Raw genomic sequence first — 16,226 nt, forward strand, 5'->3', positions numbered from 1 at the left:
CCCTGTGAGGCTGCTCCCCCGGCCTGGAGCCACTGAGATCCGCTCTGGCGCTGGCGGTGGGCGGGTCCACACAGAGCGGCCTGACTTTGCTGCATGTTTATTGCAGAGACAGCCAGGAGGTGGGCCGTGCACCTTGTTAGGAAATGCAGATCGTAGAAAAGAACTGAGGTTCCCCATTACCTGCTCCGAAAAATACATCACTGACCAATGTGCTCCATTGTAAGTGACATTCTGAGTGCATGAAATCGGCTTTGGCATTGGAACGAAGGGACATAGTTGGCCTCAGGTTAGCAGGTGCGGCTCCCTACCCTCACACGTTACCCGGTCGCGAGGTGTGCGGCTTGTATATGTGGTGTGCAGCATGCGTGTGCACAACAGTAACTGCTCCAACTTCCATGCCAGAAAACCTCCATTCTCATCCCATTTTCTCTTTTTCCTAGTTCTGAGAACATGCACTCAGTGTGCATGGGAACTGTTTTCCTGAGTCTGGAAAAATTCCAAGCGATGAGGAAAGTCAGACAAAACTCAGAACTGCTTCCCACTATCTACGACTGGTGGGGTGAGGCTGCCAGGCCCTGGCCCTGGCATCCACCTGCGCAGCGGCTGGCCTCTCTCCACCACCACAGGCTTCCCTCACAGTGCATTTCTCCCTGACCGCCCTCAAAAGTGCCAGTGTCTGTGCTGGAGGAGGTGGCTTGCATCCCCAGAGGAGGACCCGAATATTATGTGCAAGTAGATTTTTCAGGGTGCGTGGAAAATGGCATTAAAAGATCAACTTGGGGCAAGGTCAACATTGTGTTGCAGCAGGTCAAGCCACCGCTTGGGAAGCCTGGTTGGAGTCACTGGGGCTCCGTTGCTGATCCAGCTTCCTACTGATGTGCCTGAGAAGGCAGTGGAAGATGGCCCAAGTACTTGGCCCCTTGCTAACTATGTGGGAGACCAAGATGGAGCCACTGACTCCTGACCGCAGCCTGACCCAGCCCTGGCAACCATTTGGAAAATAAACCAGTGGATGGAAGATCAATTGACCTCTCTTTCTCTTTCAAATAAAAAACTAATTTTAGTGCAAAAATATTGAAATCCTTGCATCATCTTTTCAAAATGGGTGTTTTCCATGACATTTTGAAGACCTCTCAATCTCTCCTCTACTCGTCTCTGGGCCAGCAATGTCTACCACCTCACCAGAAAGGACCAGTGCCTCCACCTTCTGCACATGACCCAAGAGATGAGGAACATTCCTGGATGCCAGCTGCTGCCATGGCCAGTGTTGGCAGCCTACTCTCCAGAACACTCATGACCTGCGCAGGTCTCACTTCACCCAACCTCGAATCCACAACTGGTGACAATGACCTCTGCCTTCCTGCAGTCTGAGGAGATTCCTAACAAGTAAACCAAAATGCAAGCCAATGCATTCAGTAGCCTGGAGTTGAAATTAAACTGTGCTGCTGCCTGCCTCCCTCACAAGACAGGAACACGTGTCTTGGGTACTGTGAGGGGTGCCATTGCACCGCGAGATTAGAGCCCTGCATCTCAGAAGGCTCAGCCCTTTTGTTCCTCAGGTTAAACCCTCAGCTTCCTGGGCTCTGATTGGTTATAAATAAATTTAGGCTGGTTTTTCTAATTTCTTATCTCACCTATGACCAGAAATAAAAGATCTGTCTGGGAATCAGTCACATTTTGAGTGGCATATCATTCCTAACACCTTTTCAGTGGAATTACATCAAAACACTCTCCTTCATATTCAAAGGTCTTTGTGCTTATGATTAAATCATGTATGATCCAAGAACAACATTCATATAACCACTGAGATACACAATTCCTATATCCTAGACAGGGCGGCCAGCATAAGCCCTCTTTAGGTGGAAAACTGCACTATCCGCTATCTTACATATCCTTCCAGCTCTTTGGCCTATGCCTCCTTTATCTCACTTTATAAAGGACTTGCTGTGAGTAAAAGTCATCCTTAATGCCACTCTGCTTTCTTCTCATATGATTGTTTCTTTGGAGGCAGCAAAGATGAAGTTGAAAGGATTGCAGGTAAAAAGGGCAAGCAAGGGTGTAAGTGCAAGGAAGCAGGCTGTCTCAGCATTAAGTAGCGTAGTGGCTGGAGAGCCGGAGGACTTGTCTGTAAAGGGTCTTTGGACATTGCTGACTTTTCCACCACTCAACCAGCTGCAAAGCTGAAATCCTCTTTTGTCTCTCTCCACTCAGGAATAACTGATCGATGACTGGGAATAAGGAAAAACCCAACTCAATTGCCTTAAACAAAAAGGAAGTTTGATGAAAGAAAGAAAATGTAGGGGGACCACACTGACCAGGTCCGTCCATATTCCTGGCTTACTTTGCCATCTCTTGGCCATGGACACGTATGGAAACTCCATGGATAGATTTCACCTTTAAGCCACTGATACTGCTTCAGGAGTTCTGGACCTTGTACTTGACGGCTTCCAACCTAACATTCCAAGCAGGAGTTCTAAGATTCATCCTGATGAGATCACTTTGTTCTCATGACTTTCTCCTCAACAGATGGCTATGATCAGGGTAGTAGATGCTGACCACCTTAATTAATTTAATGAATTAGGGATAGCCCTTGGTTCATGGATTGTTAGGTTGAACCATATGAAACTACTAATAGTCAACAATGTTTGACCTGTGAAAGTAGTCATTTTATATGATTCAATATACCTCATGAAAGGTGAAAAGTTAAATGAAAAGGGTGAAAGTTAAATGAAAACACAGGTGGTAAAGAAAGTGGCCTGGAGGGGTGGTACTGTGGTGTAGCTAGTTAAACCACTGCCACATCAGGGCAAGTTCGAGTCCTGGCTGCTCCACTTCTGATCCAGCTCCCTTTTAATGCACTTGGGAAAGAAGCAGAGAATGGCCCAAGCCCTTGGGCACCTGCACCAATGTAGGAGACCAGGAAGAAGTTCCTGCCTGGCTCCTGGCTTCAGCATGGCTCACCCCTGGCCATTGCCACCATTTGGGAACTAAAAACAGTGAACAGAAGACCTCTTTGTCTTTCCCTCTCGATCTCTCTGTAACTCTGCTTTTCAAATAAATAAATCTTAAGACAAACAAACAAAAACAGAAAGTGGCCTGGAAGCCAACATGTCCAATGATTGAGCGTTATTGGGGTGGGGATTCTTCCTTGTGGCTTCACTGTGCACCATCTGTGTGAACTTGGATAGGCTTTTCAATCTATCTGTGCCTCAGCTTCCTCATTTACAAAATGGAGATTATAATAGCACCTACCTCTTCGGGTTGCTATGAGGATTCAACAACTTAACACACAAACATTTTAGAACAGCACCTGCCTCCCACAGATACAAGCCATTGTTGTTGTTGATGGTGGTGGTGTTTCTTGACAAATGCAATTTGTCATCACTGTTTTGCTTCTTTCATACTTGGGTGATGTCCCATCTTGTAACTAATATCAATAGTTGCACTCCTAGAGCTATAATGTTCTGGAGGTTATTAAAATTTGGAGTCATCATTCAATTACATTTCATCACATTGAGAAAAGGTTGTTTTCATTTGTGTGCTTACCCACAGAAACTCCACAATCACCGCATTCTCAAAGCCAATTAAAGTCAATGAATTACCCAAAGGCATAAAATTAATGAAGTTTTTTTTTTTCATGTAATGGTTTTATAGGAAGCCCAGAGTGGCTAGAGAGGCACAGATTCAAATAAGATGGCTGGTTTCATGCGCTTCCTGGTCCCAAGGGAAATGCCAAGCTGGCTCACTCTCCATGATCTGTTAAAGAGGATTTGCTTTTGTTTGTGTTTTAAACCCTGGGCCTTCGTATTATCTACAGCACACTGGGAAAGTCTCCTTAGTTCATCCCTCTAACAGCCCCAGGCACTGTCCCTGGGAAACAGCTCCACCCCTGCAAGAAGCCCACCAGAAGGAAATAGGGCGGGGGGGCGGGGGGGATAGCCAAGTGTTTCCTACTTCCTACCAATCACCCAATACTTCTGTGACCACTGGTCTCCAAAATGTGTGTGTGTGTGTCCCCACCAACAGCCAATCAATTCTCCAGCAGACACCAACTGGGTGTCTTCCAATTCAATTCAATTCTGACCCTAATTGCCTGGAGATTGCACCAGATCCCTCAGGTTGAAGGTTCAACTCCACAAGATTGCTCCTCATTTCAGATGCCAGTCCACACGTAGTACATTATAACCTACTGTTTTGGCCAGTGGGCTATAAATCAGGAGTTCCGTGACCCTCTTGTTGGTTGTAATTAATTCATGAGAGCAGTTCACAGAACTCAGGAAAGCACTTGGGTTTGCTCGCTTATTATAAAATATAAAGATGGATAGATAGCCCAAGGAATAGATGCACATAGGTGAGATTTGGAAAAGGGACAAGGATCTTCTAAGCACTCTCTGGGAGGACACCCCTCCAAGACACTCTATGTGGTCAGCTATATAGAAGCTCCCCAAAGTCAGTCTTTTTGGGTTTTATGGAAGCTTCATTAAGTAGGCATGATTGGTTAAACCAGTGGATATTGGGAATCAACTAACCTTACCAGAGGTTGGGGGTGGTGTAGGACTGAAAACCTCAATCCTTTAATCCTGTCTTGATCTTTCCTTTGATCAGCCACTCCATCCTTGAACCTACATAGGGTTGTCAGCCTCCAGGCGTCTTATCCACATACAGAAGATACTCTTATCACTCCAGATTACAAGGACTTTATGAAATATAAATCAGGAAATGGGAGTGAGGACAAAGACCAAATATTCACATGTATTCCACGATGTCACACCCACCCTCTACCAACTGCTCAGCCCAGCCTTCAGTAGAACCTGGGGTACACTGGCTGAGCAGTGGCAAGGGGGAGCTAGCTGGAGGAGGTGGAGGGTGGTGGTTCAGGTAGAGGAAGAATTGTTCTGAAAGATGAGCAAAGCAGGCCAACCCTTCCTTAGGTGCCACTTCTACCAGCAACTGCCTGAGTGTTGGAGCATGAGTAGAGGCGAGCAGATTTCTTCTTGCTTGACTTTCACAATCATGTCCAGCTCCAAACTTTTAGGACTCAGGGATGTGGGAGCTCTGGTGATGTCTCTCCTATTCAGTTAGATTTCAAATTCCCAAGGAAGCCATCTGTTAACACACATTACCCAGGGGTCCACACATTGCCAGGTTCCAAGAATATAAAACCCTTGCAGGCTATACACTGATTTGCAAGACTCATCAGAATCTGCACTGTGTGCCCACACAACACAAGTCAAGTGTTCATGATTTGTGTTTGCCAAGATAATAAAGCCATTGTAAGGAATCATCTCTAATTCAGTCTTTTGCATGATGCCAGTTTGTCATTGTCACAATGATATCAGTCAGCCTTTACTATGTGGGGACGCTGTACCAGGCCCCCCTACAAAGCTCCTTTCCTGTGTTGTCTTACTGAACCCTCTTTCAGTTATCTGTTGCAAAAAATTCCTGAGGTCCAATAATGTATACAGAATAGAGGTTTGTGAGTATTTAGTCACAGTTCTGGAGGTCAGGAGGCCCAAGAACATGGCACTGTCATTTGACAGAGGCCTTCTTGCTGTACCAAAATATAGTAGAGGACATTCCATGGTGAAATGAGCAACAGTGCTAGCTGGGGTCTCTCACCTTAGCCACTAAGCTCACCATAGGAGTCCCACACTTGTGTTTATGTCATTCTAATTACCTCTCAAAGGCCCACCTCCAAATCCCATTAGCACATGACCTTGGGAACTACATTTCCAGCTCTTGATTCTGGGAGGTCACACCTGAACCATAGCAAACCCCCAGAGTTATCCTCTGAGCTGAGATATACTAGCCCTCTGCAGTGAAAAAGGACACTGAAGTTCATGACCATGGCCATGTAGCTAATGCCTGACATGATAAGAGTGAATCTGAAACTAGATGTCTGCCTCCATAGACAATCCTTGTAACTTTTAATACACCTATGCTGTAAGATTCTTGGGAGTAGACATGGATCACTCACATATCATTGTGCCTTGTCACAGCACCCAGCACACAACTAACACCTACTAGAACTTTATTTGCATTACCCCACTGCCCACCACTCTGAACTAGAACCTTTAGGGTTGGCTGAACTCCACTTTTGACTTCCAACAGCTGCCCTGTCCATTTCTGGCTGTCACCCCATCTCAATATTCTTGTCATGGTATCATCCATGACTACTGTGTAGCAAACAAAAGCAAGAACTATTAGTTTTGGAAGCTATCACAGGTATGAAATGAATTCTGAAAATTTGGCTCTCTGCCTGCTGAAATTTGAGGAATCAAGCAAGCACATGTTGTTGGTCAAGTTCAGGGATTTTTCTAAAGATGTGTGGCTCCCTTTGCTTTCGTTCCACATTCTTTGGGCGCTTGGCTGGATGTTCAGTGTGCAGCATTAAATTTAACATTTCAGCCCTGATAGCATCCCAGGGTTGTTAAATACACCAAGGGACTTGTAATTCATCTTACTCAAAACTTTCACAGCTCGGTAAGCATGCATTCATTATCATAGAAATCACTTTAGCGTTGAACAAACATATCTGGCATATTCTCAGCATTCACATTTTCCATTTACAGCTAACCTGTCATGAAACATGCTATGTGTATACAAATAAACAATTGGTGTGGAGACGATTTGTCGCCGTGTTTGGGAAAGAGAGTCAAGTTGCAGAGTGTTTAGGGAAGGAGGTTTCTCACTTCTCCCAAGGCTCTGTGCTTTCACTCCAAGTAGCTATTCCCCACCCTAGGGGTTTTCTCATTCTATTCCAGACCCAATGCAAGATTCACATCCTGCCTGAAGCTTTCCCTGGGTGACAACTCGGTGACTTCTCCGTCCCTAGGGAATGTGTATACAGTTTGTGCAGCACTCTCTTTCCCGTGTTTCCCCGGGTTGCTAGCTTATGTGGCTGCAATCCCTTCTATTTGTTTGTTTGTTTGTTTGTTTGGACAGGTAGAGTTTTAGACAGTGAGAGGGAGAGGTAGAGAGAAAGGTCTTCCTTCTGTTGGTTCACTCCCCAAATGGCCACCACGGCCGGCACTGCGCTGTTCCGAAGCCAGGAGCCAGGTGCTTCTTCCTGGTCTCCCATGCGGGTGCAGGGCCCAAGCACTTGGGCCTTCCTCCACTGCCCTGCTGGGCCACAGCAGAGAGCTGGACTGGAAGAGGAGCAACTGGGACAGAATCCAGCACCCCAACTGGGACTAGAACCCGGGGTGCCGGCACCGCAGGTGGAGGATTAACCAAGTGAGGCACAGCACAGACCCCCCTGTAATCCCTTCTATTAGACTGAAAGGATTTGCTTACATTTCTTCTATTTCTTTGTTGTGCCTCTCATGTTCCTCTGTTTCTCGCAGTGTTGTGCCCCTGTTAGCACTCTGTAAATACGTGTCATTATTGGGTACCAGCTTATCATGTTTCTTTGAAAGTCTCCTTCAGAGATTCTAAAGACAGGCAAAAAGTCTGCAATGTCATCAGAAATGGGAAGGGTATCCTAAGGAATATGGAAATACATAGCCCCTTCCTTTCATTCAGGTTGCTAACAACTGAGTTGCAGAGGTAAGATTCTCTAGATGAGATAACAGAATACTTTGGTATGGCAGATTTTTGGTGTTTTCCATCTGCAATTGCAGTGAGCTTCCCAGTGGGTCATGACTCAAGTTACAAACTTGGCAACCAGTATGTCAGCAGGGGAACATGTATCACTTACCCTACACATTTCTGGCTTACAGAGTACTTAAAAGTTTGTAAATTGATTATCAATACATTTTTTTAAATAGATATATCACCAATACCCATATTTCTGACATCTCTTGAAAAATTAAATGTTTCTTTTCTTAGAAACTGTAGGATATGCTAGATGCTTATGGGGTATAAGTTTTCCAATATTTCCACAGTAGTCATTATTTCCTCTAGCACTGATGCAAAGGGTCAGCTACCATTTATCATATTTTCTCTGTGTTTTTACTTTTGACAATATGGGCGGGATAAACTGAAGTGCAACATATTTCAAAAAGAGTGGGTGGGCAGGGCAGTTATTTCTTGTAAAGAATAAGACCATATCCTTGTGTTTAATAGGAAATGGTGAAATGGAGTTCAAGTGAAAGAATGCAGCTCAATAGTCCATTCTGCAATAAGCCATGCTCAGAACCATGATCAGTGAACCAGTCAGGAATACATTAGCTGCAAGCAACAAAAAGCTAAAAACCATTGGCTTCCGTAAGTGTATAAGCAGCTCCAAGATGCTGGCAGAGACACAGGCTCCTTCCATCTTCCTATCATTTTGTGTGGCTTTCAGGTTCATTATTAGAAAGCAAATACACATGTTTGAGGCAGAAAGAAGAAAGAAGGAAAAAAGGCCACCTTTCCCATGGACCTGTCCCTGTCGCGGTGTTTCACTGACCAGGACCCTGTCTTATGTCTAGCCCTGGTCTCAGGGAGGCTAGGAAATCACGTGGTAGCTGCCGGAGCTGAGCATGGAGAAGAGGACCTGAATGGCTTTTGAGTGAGCCCCTCGTGTCAGCACCACAAACAATACTAAAAAGCCATGTGTAGGAGCACTCATGTGGTTCAGTGATTAAGTCACCACTTAGGATGCCCTCATCCCATATCAAAGTGCCCAGTTAAGGTCAAAGTCCCAGCTGCTGCACTTACAATCCAGTTTCCTTCTAATGCACACCCTGTTGAGGAAGTAGAGGATGGCTCAAGTTCTTGGGTCCCTGCCACCCATGTGGGAGACCTAGATAAAGTTCCTGGGTCTTGAATTCAACTTGGTCCAGCCTTGGCTTTTGCCAGCATTTGGAGAGTGAATAGATGAGGGAAAGATCTTTCTCTCTCTCTTAACCAATCTCTTTCTTTCTCTCTCTCGCTCACTCTTGCTCTGCCTTTCAAACAAATATAAATAAATGCACTTGAACAATTTAAAAAGCTATGTTTGAAATAGACAAGAATGTTAACAGAACCAGGGTGCGTTTATCAACACGGTCCTCTTCAGTCATTTGTAGGCATCTGAGGTTGCAATCCCCGGTTCATGACCTACGTTCACTTTCGCTAAACACAAACTTGAATTAACCAATGTGATGACCTGGGGTGTGGAAGGACTCACAGTGTTGAATGACAGGGCCCATCATAATCCACAGCATCCACCTCCACATGGACTTTGCTTTTCTGTTAGGTCCCATGCAGTAATGGTGGAGAAATAATAACATTGTATTTCTTTGTAAGAAATATCCCTAAAAAGAAAGCCAAACAGCTTGATAAGTAACTTAAGTCCTATATTTATAGAGTCATTAAGAGTCTGAAAGAGTACTTTAATTTTTCTACCACATTTTATTGCATTGTATGAAGAATACTACTATGTTGTAATAATATTTGCTACTTGAGGATTCCCTGAGGATTTAGGATGTATCACTGATGAATTCCAGGGATCTGCTGTGTGCAATAAATCTCTAACTGTGTGGTGGAGATCAAAGTGTTTCCTTTAGAAACGCAAAAGAGGAGGCAGACTAGGGCAAGACTGTTCAGGAAGAAGCAACTAATTGCACTGGAGCTGAGGGACACATAGGTAGACTACCTAAAGCTCACAGATCATCTTCTTATTATTACAATGACATTTCAATGACCTAGAATTCAGATATCTTGTAACTTCTATCTATAACACTTTGCAGAAACAAGTACAAAAGCCACTAGGATAGCCAGAGTAAATCTGATGAAGTTCATGTACAAAATAAAGAGATTTGATTCCTAAGAAAATCTCACTCTGAGACTATTTACTAGAGTTTTACTTTACTTAAAAGTTCATTAAGATCAGTCATCTGGAGTCTTTGGTCCTAGACAGCAAGAAGTTACAACAGAATGGTAGCAAGGGAAGACACAAGACACATCCTAAAAATTAGAACTAAGAATTCTAAGGGCATCGCTAGTCACAGACTTCGAGTGAAGTGATCTTTATAACCAGTTAGTCTTGGATCAGTCAGTGATGATGGCTTTGAACACTCACTCTGACTTCTCAAAGCAGGGGATATGTGGACATTTGGTTCAGCAGTTAAGTCACCACATGGGATGCCCACATTCCATATCAGAGTGCCTGGTTTGAATCCTGGCTATTCTGCTTCCAATCCAGCTTCCTGCTAATGTCTACCATGGGAGGCAGTGGGTGATGGCTCAAGTACTTGGGTCCTTACATCTGCATAAACACCAGGATTGGGTTTCTGGCCCTTGCTGTTGGCCTGATCTAGCCCTGATGGTTACAGGTAGTTGTAGAGAGGGGAGGTAACCAGTAGATGGAAGATCTCTCTCCATCTCTCCCCTCCCTTACTTCCCTGTACTTCAAATAAAATGAACATAAATTTAAAAGAAAATTCATATAAAAAAAGAATAAGTTATAAAGTTATCTTGCATCGAGGATCACTGTTTTGGAAGACAGAGAAACATGTCATGCAATGCAAAAAAAAAAAAAAAAGATTTTCATTTGTTATTAAACTGAATGTAAGTTCACTCTTAAAGGAGATAAGTTTCAGTGACCTGAAGACTTCTCACTGGAGGACTATACTCCAAGAAAATACTGGAGAGACGTGATCATATTATATCTATGTAGGTGAAGTTATGTGTATATTTGTTCAACTTGTAAAAGCATAAGAAAACAATCAACGTTCAGTGAGATAGCCATCTTTTAAAAATTATAATCCATTTCGGACAAATTGTAAATATTGACCATAGTTGAACACAGAATGAAATAAACACACTCAGGGATATTTATTGACCCGCACTAAACCCATAAGTAAGTCAATTTGGTTCCAATATGAATTGCTTCCAAAGCACTCCCAGCCCTCTCCTCTCACCCACAATGCAGCCAAGACTGGACATTACAAGACAGAAAACAGAGCAATCAGAGTAAAACGCTCATGAACCACAAGCTTATGGAACACTCCAGCGTGTTTCAATCAGTGTGGCCCAGCAGAGCCACAGTCCTGAGATGCATCACTTCCATAAATGGACATTGAAGAAGTACCAAGTAAAGTCTCAGAATTAGGCTCCTCTAGCTTGTTCTCCTGTCCAATAACCTGCTGCTTAAAACTGGCACGCATTACGTGGAATCCCATACCCCAACAGGCAGCTCTAAGGTACTCTGCGTTGGTTCCTCTCACAGCGCTTTGATGGTGAAAGTGCTTTCTCCTCCAGCTCCAGGGGAGGAGCGGGCTGGGCCTTTAGCAAGTGCCTTCTCTCAGGTGTGCCTGCGTAGGCGGAGCTGTGCCATGCATCTGCCTCGGGACGGGCTAGAAGGCAACATTGCTATGGAGGCGTTGTGGAGAAAGAAAAGGTTAGCATCCTTCTGCATCTGTGAATCCACGCTAGCCCAGCATCTGCAGCAAAACCAAAGTGCTCGGAGGGCAAAAGGTTAAACAGAGAAGAAATAAAGAAAGTTTCTGAAATTGAAAGATAAAGCATCTCTATTCAAGCATCACCCTTTTTTTGAGAGTTAACCTTGACTCTTGAACCATGAATTTGCCTCAACCATCATCGCCATCATTGCATTGCCTATAATTATTTCAGTATGTCATATGAATGAAGCTCTCTACCATGAATTTTACGTACATGCTTTTATTTAATTCTATGTGGTGTGTTTTACTTTCCCAATGTATTGTTAAAGAATGAAAGGGTAGACAAAGAAACTTGTGTAACTAGTAGAAAGTGGTAGAATTGGGATTTGAAGCCAGTCATCTGATTCCAAAGCCCATTCATTGAGTATGTGACACAACATCCTCTAACCTCTTCCATGGAATCAGGCTCAAGGAAACTCAGTCATGCCTGGAGGAAGTAGCTTAGTCCAAAAAAGAATATCAGTGTAGCAATGGAGGGACTCCTGCTCCTCAGGGCTCACATGACCGGGCTCAGATTCTGGTCTTTGCTGGTTCCTGTCCCCCTCTACTTCCAAATTAATCTTTCTAGAACCATTTTATCCCCTAAATATCCCTTCACTGCCATGCCCAAGGATTGTGACTCTAGCCTATCCATGTAGTTAGACCTCAGAGAGCTCAAGAATGATTAAATTGTAGGCAAAAGATCTTTTCATTAGATTTGTCTTTCAACAGGTATAGTAGCCTAGTCTCAGAGCTGCTACTTATTAAATAAACCCCAAGTAAGTTTACACACCATTTTGTGGTTTCCTATTAGCCACCTGCCAATCATCCCAAATATGTCTCCCATGATCTCTTTTATTTCCTCATAAACTTGATTCATGTCTCTCTACTTAAATCTCTCTCTCAGCATTGCCTTCCTTTGGGTCCTTGTTCCCAGATCATCTTTAAAAATTTCTGTCCCTTTAATTAGTTGGTCCATGGAGACGAAGTCAAATATTGGGTTGGCCAGGAGAAAGAAGTGCTCCATACAGAAAGAGCTATCGATGAGCTGAGCTCCTGCGCTTCATGCCATCCCTCCCATCCCAAGTCATCACTCCTGTTTAGGAGAAGAGGGAGACCGAATCCATTTTCCTGCTTAAATTGTGACAATCAACTTCTTCCTTGCTCTCTCCTCCTCGGGGGCATTGCCTGCTCGTCTCTTTTTGCCTGGTTGGTAGTTTCCTCTAGAAACTAAGCCGCTAAGCGATTTGCATGCTTGGGTGGCCAAGAAAGCTTAATCCCTATATTTATTTCTCCTTTGCTCCCCACCTACCGACATGTAGTTTCATCATTGCTATCCTTTCCCTGACACCATAAATAGCCAGCAGTTTCTCATGGCCTTTGCCAGTTACCCACTCTCTGAAAAACTTCTTCCTACTCGTGGGAACCAAACAGAGCTAACTAACTTTCCCACCTCCTCCAAACTTATCTCCAACGCCTTCAAAGCCTGTTGAGTCTCAGCCCACACAACGGGTTGGGGGAAAAGAGGGACGTTGGATCAGCCGGAGTCTGGAACACTTAAGTGGCTGATGTGGAAAACTGGAAACTAAGGGAACATCAGGTTCAGCCCCAGGGTGAAGAGCTGCCCGGGCAGCGCTGGGACTGAGAATAGGAGCCAGACACCCCAGAGGGTTAACACAGAGCAGAAGTACGTAGGGCCAGGGTGAGGCAAGGTGGGAATCAGAAGAAGGGATGAGTCACACGGAGCAACATAATGCCTGGGGCCGATCCAGCAGAAGAGCCATGTCAAAACAAGTCACGGCAGGAGAAGCATGAGCTTGAGGTGAATCCAAGGGCAGACATCAGGGAGTCCTGAAGGAAACCAGAGCAGAGCTACAGGGAAGCAGAAGGAGTCGTGTGTAAAACAATAAGAAGCTGGGGGGAGCGGGGGGTGGGGTGGGGTAGGATCTCCATGGGTTGAGTCCAAATGCTGTCACTTAGCATGCCAGCCATCTTCTGTATCTATTTGTTTTAGAAGCAATGTCAGCCAACTTACTATAAAAACACCATGAGTGGCTTCTGATAGTTTGTTTCCCCCTAATCTAAGGCACTGTTTTCCAATCAAGGACGCCTGGGCTCAGGCCCCACGTTTCCTAGTTACTAGGCAGTTGAACGATACTGCATGGCTTAGACCTGCACAGTGACTCACATGAATTGTTATGGCTTGACCTCATAGCTCAGGAGCTAGGACAGCTCCCATAACTGCTCTAAGTCTTTTCTGTAAAATGGAGATATGATGTCTACAAGTCAGCGGTGATAAGACGAAGCCGTCAGTACCTCCTACCTTGTAAGTGCTCAATAAATATTAGCTATTGTCCCTAGGTTTCAGAAATAATTCCAATTTGGAATTGAATTTGATTGACAGAAAAACACTCTGAATGGTCCCTGAGCGGGTAGCCTTAGATACACATAACACACTAAATATTCTGTAGTAATGACCCACAGAAAACCTTTTATTTTAGACTTATTAATTTATTTGAAGGACACAGAGAGAGGTCTTCCACCTGATGGTTCACTCCCCAAATGGCCACAACAGCTTGGGCTGGGTCAAGCCAAAGCCAGGAGCCAGGGACACCCTCCTGGTCTCCCTTGTGGGTGGCAGGGGCATAAAGACAATGGCCATCGTCCATTGCTTTCCCAGGTGTATTAGCAGGCAGCTGAATAGGAAGCAGAGTAGCTGGGACTCAAACACCACTCTCAAATGGGCTGCTGGCCTCGTAAGCTGTGGCTTAACCATGTGCCATTACACCAGCCCCCACAATATGCTATTTTTTTTTTTGACAGGCAGAGTGGACAGTGAGAGAGAGACAGAGAGAAAGGTCTTCCTTTTGCCATTGGTTCACCCTCCAATGGCCGCCGCAGCCAGCGCGTTGAGGCCGGCGCACTGCGCTGATCCGAAGGCAGGAGCCAGGTGCTTCTCCTGGTCTCCCATGGGGTGCAGGGCCCAAGCACTTGGGCCATCCTCCACTGCACTCCCGGGCCACAGCAGAGAGCTGGCCTGGAAGAGGGGCAACCGGGACAGAATCCGGCGCCCCAACCAGGACTAGAACCTGGTGTGCTGGCACTGCAAGGCGGAGGATTAGCCTAATGAGCTGTGGCGCCGGCCCACAATATGCTATTTTATCTACCTCTAACTCAAGTTCAGTAGATTGTATGCTTAAAACCACACATGGGCATCATAGTCAGTCAGACATTTGTTGAATCGTAGCTCTGCCACTGAATGATCTTGAGTGAATTACTCAACTTTTCCATGTCTCAGCCTACTCATCTGTAGACTAGGGGTAATAATGGTACCTGCAGAAATACTGCCTGTGAAGTGTTAGCACAACACACGGCCAGAAGTGAATGCTTGATGATTGGTGAGCAGATCTCAATTCTGATCCAGACCTGTTCAGTAAATCCAGGTCCCAGTGTGAATCCACACCAACCCAGGTTCAGCAAAGAGAAAATTAAGTGCACCATCCTGTGATTTGCCTATTTACCCATCTCATACACAGATTTCAAGTCATCCCTACAGGTCTTGCTCTGACCATGGTGTCTGCCATTGGCTAGATTTTTTGGGTGGTTGAATGTCTCATTTCAGGTAAATCTGGGGGGTGATCTGGCTTGGTCTTGGACCAACTCTTACTGTCCTTGTGGTTTTTGAGTTTCAAGTTGGAGAAGAACTCTTGGCAGGAGGAGACTTCCTTGTTCAAAATGAAATAACTTGTGTTTAATAAAAAAAAAATTCACTAGGTTTCCAGGATTTCAAATGGCTCTTATGAAGGGGACTATTACCTAGTTTCAGGGGAAGGGTCATGAAGATGAAGAGAGAGAACATTTTCTTCCATATACAGATGGACTTCAGAACTTTGTGCTAAGAGCAGGCAAAGGCACACACATTGAGACTGAAAAGTCTGGAGGCGTTTGGCTAAGCCTGGTCTGCTTGTGACTTTTCCCAGTGGGAAGTTGAACGATACCAGCAGCCCTGTAGCCAGACTGCGTATTGCTACTGAGAAACATTTATGTCATCTCACAGAAAAGTGCACAAACATGCCAACTTTCTTTGATGAAATCAAAGGTCCATTCCTCTCTTTCATTTTCCTGGCTATATACCTCGCAGGCTCCCTAGCTGCCACATGTGGTTCATTCTTTGCACTGGGATCAGAAGAGTTGATCAGCTCAGCTAGGGCATGGTGAGCAACCCATCCTGCATAAACAGACTGCAGTGGAAACATGGAAGCTGCTAAAGTAGCTTAGCAAGCACCATCAGAACACAGGCATGGTGAGAGAAGTGACAAGGGCTATTGATCCAAGATGGTGAGCTCTGTGGTCCCTATAACATACGGTTGTGGTTCTGTTAGACTCACTGGCTTAATAAAAGGTATCAGATCAGTTAATGAGTCTATTGAGTTTCTGGCATTTTCTTCTGATAGATAGCCTATAGATCCAAGGTGGTCTTTTGATACTGTATAATCCATAGATTCATTACTTCTCTGCCTTTTGGCTAAGATCAAGTGTAGTATCTGTTCTTACCAGTTTAATAACCTATAGATTCAAGTCTGTGGGAAAAAAATTCAAGCCTGGAAAATAAAGTAGAGTGGGATCAAGTTTGCCTCTACTTTACCTGGAGAGGTTCAGGAGATTTTTCTCATTCAGCAACACAAAACACTGAGCCCAGCAAATTGTAACTGAGAATCCACTGGATCAGAAAACAGAATCAGCTGGAGTTCCTACCATACCCAAATGGGAGACACCCAGAAGCCCTTCCTCTTGAGAAATCACTCCTTTCTCTTTCGGTGTAGTCTGGGCTATTAGTCTTGACCCAGGGAATTGGAGCAAAACCAAGTTAGTCTTGTT

General features: G+C 44.7%; 1 pseudogene; it reads left to right on the forward strand.

Annotated features, from left to right (window-relative positions):
* Nucleotides 1-15,853: 15,853 nt before the first annotated feature.
* On the forward strand, nucleotides 15,854-16,015 carry LOC127487502 (U2 spliceosomal RNA; annotated as a pseudogene).
* Nucleotides 16,016-16,226: the final 211 nt, after the last annotated feature.

The sequence above is a fragment of the Oryctolagus cuniculus genome, chromosome 14, assembly GCF_051225735.1.
Source record: "Oryctolagus cuniculus isolate XC-2025 breed Fujian yellow rabbit chromosome 14, ASM5122573v1, whole genome shotgun sequence".
Taxonomy (NCBI): Eukaryota; Metazoa; Chordata; class Mammalia; order Lagomorpha; family Leporidae; genus Oryctolagus; species Oryctolagus cuniculus.